The sequence below is a fragment of the Oreochromis niloticus genome, unplaced genomic scaffold (assembly GCF_001858045.2).
Source record: "Oreochromis niloticus isolate F11D_XX unplaced genomic scaffold, O_niloticus_UMD_NMBU tig00002746_pilon, whole genome shotgun sequence".
NCBI classification, from domain to species: domain Eukaryota; kingdom Metazoa; phylum Chordata; class Actinopteri; order Cichliformes; family Cichlidae; genus Oreochromis; species Oreochromis niloticus.
Window position 1 is genome coordinate 85,109 of NW_020327712.1, and position 6,814 is coordinate 91,922.

Consider the following 6,814-nt stretch of genomic DNA (forward strand, 5'->3'; position numbering starts at 1 on the left):
CAATGTGGTGAAGTCGTCTTGTATCCTTGGCACAAAAACAGCCCCACAGTATAATGTTTCCACTTCTGTGCTTGACAGTGGGGATGGTGTTCTGTGGGTTACACTCAGCATTTCTCTTCCTCCAAACACAGTGGGCTCAGTTAATGCCACAGAGCTTTTGATTTCAAATGACCACAGCATTTTCCCCCAAACCTTCTCTCAATCATTTAGATGTTTACTGGCAAACTTAAGACTGGCCTGTAGTTTTGGGTTGATCCAACATCTTTCTCATGATTATCCTCACCCCATGAGGCAAGATATTACATGGAGCAAGATAAGAGGTCTTTGGTCTTGACCATGATGGCACAAGACTGCAGACTTTTCTTGTCCCTGAGGTCCCTTTCCCCAGTAGACCTCAGTAACCAATCCTTTTACACCTCTTCAATCTTGCCCATGGTGGTGGAGATGGAATTGGAATGGAAGAATTTGGTACTGTGGACAGGTGTGCTTTATACACATAATAAACTGAGATTGGGAGTATCTGTAATGGACTGGTTGATTGACTGTAATCCAGTCTGTGGGAACCAGAACTCTTGTTGGGTTGTCGAGGATCAAAAACTTACTTCACTCAATTATATGCAAATCAATGAAAAGAAATCATGTAATGTGTTTTTTTTCTGGATTTTGGTTGATGTTCTTGTCTCTCTCCAGTAAAATAAAACATCCAAAAATTAGAGACTGTTTATTTCTTTATAAGGGAACAAATTTACAAATTCAGCAGGGGATCAAATACTTACTTCTGCCACTACAGTGATGACACTTTTGTTGCATTAAATTCTTAATCTGGAAAATGTTCCTTTTTTGTCTTTCTCCAGGAAACAATGAGGATCATGTTTACCTGTTTGCTGCTTGTGCTGCCCTTTGCTACCGGACTCTCAAAACCAGCCAATCTTCAAACCAACCCAATTGAGAAGCGGCTGAATGAAACAAATTATGAAAAGTTTAGACGACAGCATGTAGATGCCAAGATGAGCGTGAAAAAATGTGATACAGAAATTAAAAAAAAGAAGATATACGTTGATGGAAACAAATGTAAGGCTGTTAACACATTCATCCTCAGTGATTACAAACAGGTCAAAGCCATTTGTAATGGTCAAGGAAGATATGATCAGACGAACAAGACAAAGAGTAAAGCAAAGTTTCGTATTGTTAGATGTGAACTAAAGAACAATGGAGCCAGGAAACCCAACTGTCGGTATAAAGGCACACTTCTCACTAACAGAACAGTTGTGGTCAGATGTGAAGGAAAGTTACCTGTGCACTATTATGATGATGAAATGACCTTTGAATCCAATAATGCAACTATAGGAAAAATCCCCATGCACTCTACTTCTGTACCCACAAATATACATTTCTGAGATAACAAAAGAGCAACATTTATCATCAGCTCTGACTAAATGTCACTGGAAACGTCTTCTTCATTATAAGTTTTTATTTGAGTCTGTCTTATCAATAAGTATATACATTTTTTTAACATGTGATCAACCTCTATTTCTTCACACGTTGCATGAAATAATATAAAACTATTATTTCCTTCTGATTAGGGAATTTTATATTCATCCCACCAATACTGACATATTAATTGTACTGACTGTAGGATGCTGTGTAGAAATAATCTCTTAGATCCAGCTTGCTTCTAATAAAATATTTTATCTGATCACAGAATAAGCATATAATAAATGTCATTTTTTGGTGTTTGTTGGTTTTTATATATTTATTTTTTAACATTTGGAGCATCACCAGTCACAGGACTCACAAGCTGACAAGTTCTTATTCACATGTGCTGTCTGCGCCCCTCAACAATAACATTTAACTATTAATCCCAATTTTGCTAAATAAAAGGATCTGGCTTCCATCAGTCACATGATGCCCATTAACTAATTCTCGACTTTGACGGCAGAGGGCATTGGTCACCAGATCACAAAGAACATGCACATTTTTTGCCGCCTGGGTGGTGCGGAGCTGTAAGCGAAACACACAAAGTAATTGGGAGATGCAGACTGGTGCAACAAAAACCAGTAAGCAGGTGTAGAGCGTACACTGTAGTCTATAGCAGCGGTCCCCAACCCCGGGCCACGGACCGGTACCGGGCCGCGAGAGTTGAGGCTCGTACCGCACAGAGAAAATAAATAACTTCCATTATTTCCGTTTTATTTATTATCCGACTCTGAACAGTGTTTTATTTTGAAAAAGACTGAATTCTCTCAGTTACTTCAGTCTATGACTGACTCTTGACGCATGTCAAGATACATTAGCTAATATTAAACCCACAAGCTAGCAAAATGAGTAAAAAACAGATGTCTTTGGAGGGTTTCTTTGCAAAGGGAAAAGGGCCCAGTAAGGAGACAGAAGAAGAGTCTATGACAACCACTAAGAAAAAGAAAGCTGCAATTAACAGACAATACCAAAAGACCTACTTGAAATATGGATATATTGCGACAAGTGATTCCCATGCACCAAGCCCGCTCTGCATAATATATGCGGAGACCGGCTCTCCAATGAGGCAATGAAGCCTTCAAAACTGCTTCGTCACTTGGAGACCAAGCACCCGACATTAAAAAACAAGCCTTTGGACTAAAAACCTGTTTTTAAATCACTTCTGAAAACCCATCGCTTCACCCTGACCTTTGACACCTTGTAAGATGTTAGTTTTAGTTTAGTTTTATGTTAGTTGTTTTAGTTGATTATATGCTGTTCTATCTTGTTTTTTTAATATACGGCTGTTTTAATTTGTACGTATTATGTGTTTTATTTTATTCTGTTTTGTTTTATTCTACTGTTTGTTTTTAACTTATTTACTGTACAGCACTTTGGTCCTGCGCTGGGTACTTTAAAGTGCTTTATAGATAATGTTGGATTGGATCATCCTCCACACCACTGCCATTTTTGTATTCAACAGGACACATTCACATGAATTTTCAGCACATCCAAAAGTCTTTGTCACTCCTAAGAAATCAAGTACTGTCTCCTACCTGTGGATGATTTGTACTTTGGCTATAGGTTGATTTCTCTACCAGGAGTGGGGTTTGAACCCACGTGGACAAATGTCCATTGGATCTTAAGTCCAACGCCTTCACCACTCGGCCATCCTGGTCCGACAGAGCTGAGCGGCGTAACAGACACGTCGCCCAACAGTAAAGTCATTACTCACAGCATTAAAATGCTTTTTACAAAGTTATATATGAATAAAATAAATCCTATTAACAGGACAGTGTTGCGTTGGCAGAGAGAAGAACGTGTGCAACAGCTTTTATTATTATTTATTATTAGCAAGATACAAATACAAGAATATAATTTGAGTATAAATCTTCACATATCAGCAGCTTTTCTTGTGTAACCTCATCTTTGTCCAGAAAGTAAAGTGAGGAATGATGTTGGTGTATTTTTGTCATCCTGGAGCTTTCAGACTCATGAAGTCACACTGAGCTGAAGCTCTGCTCTACAACAGAATCACGAGAGTGTCTCCAATAAGCTGCAGAGATGATTGTTGTTTTAATTTTGTAACTGTACACATGCAAAAAATTAGGAGAGAGCTCATGAAGTTTTTTCCTGAAGAGCAGCGCCCTCTGCAGTTTGTGTGTCGAAGTGCAAAAGCTTACAGCACCTGGTATTCCCAGGCGGTCTCCCATCCAAGTACTGACCAGGCCCGACCCTGCTTAGCTTCCGAGATCAGACGAGATCGGGCGTGTTCAGGGTGGTATGGCCGTAAGCGAAAGGACAGCTCGCAAACGGCCTTTTTATCCATGCTGTAAGGACACATACGCGCTTACGTTTTTGTTTTCTATATTTAAGTTAAAATGTCCAAACGACAAAAATGTTGGATTTCCAAATCGTCCTAACACACTGTGTGCTCTCTGTCACTTTCACACTGTGCTGTAATCAACGAACATGTGTTCTTATCGTCATGTTACTGCGGGAAAAGCATTTTTGTAGCTCAGTGTTGAAGCTGCAGTTAATAACGAAGGTTTGCATGTTTTCGCTGTAACATTGAAGTTTAGCACAATAATATATATCAAACTGTGTGACATTTGCCACCGATAAAAGGTCTTTTGTGTACCTATGTTCTCGCTTACGGCCATACCACCCTGAACACGCCCGATCTCGTCTGATCTCGGAAGCTAAGCAGGGTCGGGCCTGGTCAGTACTTGGATGGGAGACCGCCTGGGAATACCAGGTGCTGTAAGCTTTTGCACTTTGACACACAAACTGCAGAGGGCGCTGCCGCTCCTGTTTGTGCTTAGAGGCACGAGAAGTTAACATTTATGGATGATAAAATCCTTTTTCTATATTTTTAACATGAGAATATCAGTTTTCCATCTTGTGTTCCAGAGTAATCGGACAAAAGACAAACGTAGAACAAGGAAAAAAAGAGGCCAAGTGTCTCACCTATAAAACAAAATTACTGTTTTCTGAATAGTCTCACACATTTGCAGGGAATGCCTTTTCCTTCAAAACAAACGTCACAGACTCTGTGTTTTTCTTTACTGATTGTATTTGAGTAGAAGCTCAGATTAAAATGGCTTCAGTGCTCATAAAATGATTTAAATGTAAAAGTAGGTGTAGTGGATCACTTTGCATAGATCTGGATAAAAGTGCAGTAAGCAAAGACTACAGTGGTCATTGAGCAGCTGTTCCTGTAATGTGAATCTGGGATAAAGGCACAGATTATTTGTTTGCCTTTGTTTCCTGGTTATTTCTTTCTTATCCAAATGGAAAAAGAGTGCATAAAAGTACTGTTTACAAGCAGCTTAGCTTTCTCATTGTGCCCACTATCATAAAATCTTGGTTGACTGAGCACTGAGCCATCTACCACTCGAAATTGAACCTGTGTGGGACAACAACAAAGTCCAGTATACAAAGTTTCAGTAATGTGCAGCTTTTTCTGTGGAAGATGTAAATCTAAATAGATGTCCTATTGCATGCATAATATACCACTGAAATTTATAAAACAACTTCTAAAAACAAATTTCAATTTATTTTAGATTTTCTCAAATCCACACAGTGCTAAAAGCATACACACAGCCAAATCTTTTCATACGAGGTGCTGAAGGTTCTGCAATGTTCTGTCAGTGCGCCCCAGGGCAGCTGTGGCTACAATGTAGCTTGCCATCACCAGTGTGTGAATGTGTGTGTGAATGGGTGAATGACTGAATGTAGTGTAAAGCGCTTTGGGGTCCTTAGGGACTAAGTAAAGCGCTATACAAATGCAGGCCATTTACCATTTAACTCAACAAGCCCTATTAACGTCTTATTAGTGATCATGACAAGTGTTAGTTTCTCTTCGCAGCATAAAAAGGATTAGCTTAAAAGCACTTGTTGGATTGACCAATATTTAGAGCAACGGAAAAGTCCAAAGAACTCACTGTAAACCATTTTAAGACATTATTATACACTTACAGATTTGTTTCAAACAATCGTTTGTAATTACAAGTTGTTTGAATGTGTTACCACTTTGCCAAGGACTGGAAGAAGACCCAAAGAGTTCCCCTTAGATCAGAGGGAATTTGTTATTACTGTGAACTGAGAGGATCCCAACCACAAAAAAGCCATTTGCTTCTGGAAAGACAGCTTTATGGGCAGACTAGACTATGACTGAGCTATATAATGACAACAGTATGTTTGGTGCATCAAAGGTGATCCTTTGAAATCTAAGAACCGTGTACCAGATGTTAAGCCTGGTGGTGGTAGGATCATGCTCCGGGGCTGATTTGCTGCCAGTGGCACTGATCCATTGCACAAATTGATGGAATAATGAAGGAGGAGTTTACAATTCATAATTGAAACTGACCTTAAGAGATAGAAAACCTCTATATTCAATGTTACTCCAAATGTTCATCCTCGACTTATTATTAAAAAATAACCATTTTCATTATATAATATGTTCTGATGACATTCATCACAGGCTTGGTCAAGTAAATGAACATGAAATAAAGAGCAGAAAACACTGCATGAGAAGTAATTCAAAACATGACTTTCCATGAAGCCGTGCTGTCACACTGTGGCTAGACTGAGGGTTTGTCAACAGTCTGATGACACTGCATCACAGAATTATCGTTAAGCACTTTGTTCTTTTCATGACCACAACTCAACACCTTATGAGTGTTTGCAGCCTGGTAATGCACCGTGTGCCAAAACTGTGAACAACTGAATCTGTTCTGAGAGCAGAAGAAACTTCTATGAATGCAATAACTCTAGATGTTATCACACTAACTACATATGTTATAATATGTTATAATGCAATCTTTGTGTAATGTAAAACTCTGAAGTCAAACCTATAAATGGCCGTTTTTGACACCTTTTGAGTTTACCTTCATTAATTTCACTTTTACATACTGCTTATTTTTAATTGTTTGGTATCATTATTTTCAGCACACCAGCACAAATAAGAATATACAGTTATTATTTGAATTTGACTGTTTTTGACACTCAAAAAACACAAACAAAAAAACATAAAAGGCTAGACTACACACTCCAAAAATGCCACAAATCTCTCGAATCTCAAAACTCGCTGTTGATGTCGTTGTTTGGCCTTCACTTTAACAACTTCTCCTTTTCCTCAGCAGCCATATAATTTTGCGATTGGCTGTCATGCTGCATTTTCCCCAATACGAAATGGAAATCACGTTTTACTTGCATTTTGTTTTCGTTACATCCTTAGAAGATGCAGTTTTTACCGTTTCTTCTAGCACTAAAGGTGATTCTAAAAACTGGTATGTAGTTTGAAGTCTTTCTGACCCAAACTGAAACGAGACTCAGTGAGGGTTCGATGTCAACT

General features: G+C 38.7%; 3 non-coding genes across 3 annotated transcripts; 1 reads left to right on the forward strand and 2 right to left on the reverse strand.

Annotated features, from left to right (window-relative positions):
- Positions 1–3,050: 3,050 nt before the first annotated feature.
- trnal-uaa (transfer RNA leucine (anticodon UAA)) lies at positions 3,051–3,133 on the reverse strand. The gene has a single exon. It is a non-coding gene; the product is annotated as a tRNA-Leu (tRNA).
- Positions 3,134–3,631: 498 nt separating this feature from the next.
- On the reverse strand, positions 3,632–3,750 carry LOC112845066 (5S ribosomal RNA). Its single transcript, XR_003217870.1, has one exon. It is a non-coding gene; the product is annotated as a 5S ribosomal RNA (ribosomal RNA).
- A 356-nt stretch (positions 3,751–4,106) lies between these two features.
- On the forward strand, positions 4,107–4,225 carry LOC112845067 (5S ribosomal RNA). The gene has a single exon (XR_003217871.1). It is a non-coding gene; the product is annotated as a 5S ribosomal RNA (ribosomal RNA).
- The last annotated feature ends 2,589 nt before the right edge of the window (positions 4,226–6,814 follow it).